Genomic DNA, 2,434 nt, shown 5'->3' with positions numbered 1-2,434 from the left:
AACAGAAAATCTTAATAAGTACCAATAAAAAAACAAGAAGGTGGAGGAAAAAAAGTGATTCACAAGGAAATTAAGGTGGGTGACCTAGTTATCAAGAATAGAAAAAATTGGAAAAATCTCGGAAAATTGCAGGGAACTTGGGAACCATATACTGTCACATGGAGTAATGGACAAAATCCTTCCATCTCGCAGATCAGCTCAGCGCAAAACTGCCACACTCATAGAACATGGACAGCTTGCGCAAGTACTACCCTTACCCATCCTGTTCTGTTCAGCAACACCTCCGATCCATCGTCTCCTCTTGCGTTGGTGTCACGTGTCAGAATTTGTCCCGATGCCCTCCATTCTCAAATCTCCTTATTATTCAGGCTCATACTAACCCCAAACACGAGCATGGCAGTTGTGGTATAGAGTCACACATACAGTAAGGGGAGCTGGGCTGATGGGTGGGCGGAAGTTGTATATGTGTAAAGGAGGCCGATCGGGTGATTATAAGTATAGTGGGGAGCGGACGGCAGTTATTGATAACAAATGAAGATGTACTGCGTTAGCTAGCTAGGTGTCTTCTGGATAGGAGTTTCTCTTATAGCAAGGGGCTCTCCCTCATCTGGTACTGATACCATTACACACGTACTGGTTTTCTAAAATTGGTGGACTTTGCTGTGAGATGCTGGTTCTCCTCTTTGTTTCAAATTTCGAACCATCGTCTTAAGATGTCAAATCATGCCGGCAGTGCCAGTACTACTGTTCGGCACGGAGTAGCAAGTCACAGTAAATAGGTGTTTAGTTTCCTTTGCTTATTTTTAGCAAGTGTCATATCAAATGTTTAGATACTAATTAGAAGTATTAAATGTAGGCTATTTACAAAACCCATTACATAAGTGGAGGCTAAACGGCGAGACGAACCTATTAAGCCTAATTAATCCATCATTAGCAAATGCTTACTGTAGCAACACATTGTCAAATCATGGACTAATTAGGCTTAATAGATTCGTCTCGCCGTTTAGCCTCCGCTTATGTAATGGATTTTGTAAATAGTCTACGTTTAATACTCCTAATTAGTATCTAAACATTCGATGTGACGGGTGCTTAAAAATAAGCAACCGAACCAAACCAGGCCTAAAACCTCTTACGCAAGACAAGATAACCCTGTAATGTGAAGCTAGCTTAGCCCAAATACGGTCAACCCTGCAGACATACACTGAGTTGGAAATATGCAGTTGCTGCTGCAAAAAAACGTGATGTAACTATGCCTTCTACACGAGTATGTAGTTTGGGGCTGTATTCAAAATAATGAAACTGCATGCGAAACAGTGAGTATTTTACTGTTCTATGCCAAATAGCGCAGCTTCATTGCACTTTGCACACTGAATTGAGGTAATGATAGATGCAGATTTCTGCCATTTTTATTTTGCCTGGCACTAATACTCTCTTACATTGCTTGAATTTTTGTTTTTTCGCTTTCCTTTTGCAAGGAAAAATCTATGGGTTGATATGATCGTGATATTCGGATTCCTGTTGGACTAGCATTCTTCGGACCAGTTAATAATCAACTATCACTTGAGTTAGAAAGTTTTAGTGAGCTTCTTAAACTTGCGCGTTGTGCCGAGGTCGCTGTTGAGGGTGAATCGCGCTCCACAACCAGCACCCTTGACAATGCATAAAGCCTTCCAGCCTAAATACAGATTGCTCGTTGCACCTTTCAACAGTTTGGTAACATGAGCCCGTTAACTCCAACACAGCTGCTGTTTTACGTTCTGCCGAGCCGTGATACATAAAGGGTAGTATCGTATCATTGCGGAGGTAAATAATCATGAAACTGTTCAATTAATACATTCCAGATACATAAAGGGTAGTATCATATCCATCTCCGTATAGCCCTGTAGTATCGTGCATGGTCGATGAAACGAGCTCAAGCTTTTTAATTTACACATCTTGCTTGTACCTGCATGGCATGCTGACGATACGGTAGAAAATGGCATTAAATTACATAATTAGAGGCATCTTCACGTGCAGGGTGATAGAAATTTCGATGATGATTACATTACTTACTGGGGCTGGTCTCAGAATTTATCCCGATTCCTTCCATTCCAAATCTCAGCTATTATTTCCTTGATCACTGTTTCCTCTTCACTTATGTTGATCCTTTTTTTTTTTTGGCTAACACAAAAACGCACACGACCGTGCGGCGCGCGGAGGGGCTCGCTGCAGCACCTCGGCGCAGGCCGGTCTGACCGGTTACAAGGACCGGTCTGACCAGATGTCGGGCAGGTCAACGGTAGACCGACGAACGCTCGCCCGGGAGGGACCCATCAGAGCAGGCACACGTTGGGTTGTTCTAGGGTCGGCAGCCACCAGAACGTCTTCAAACATCGTCGAGACGAAGGAAGAATATCAGGTAGTAGATTGGAAAAGCTAGGGCAAAAGAATAAAG

Source organism: Setaria viridis, chromosome 3 (genome assembly GCF_005286985.2).
Source record: "Setaria viridis chromosome 3, Setaria_viridis_v4.0, whole genome shotgun sequence".
In the NCBI taxonomy this organism is placed as follows: domain Eukaryota; kingdom Viridiplantae; phylum Streptophyta; class Magnoliopsida; order Poales; family Poaceae; genus Setaria; species Setaria viridis.
Note: the sequence above shows the minus strand (reverse complement) of the source record.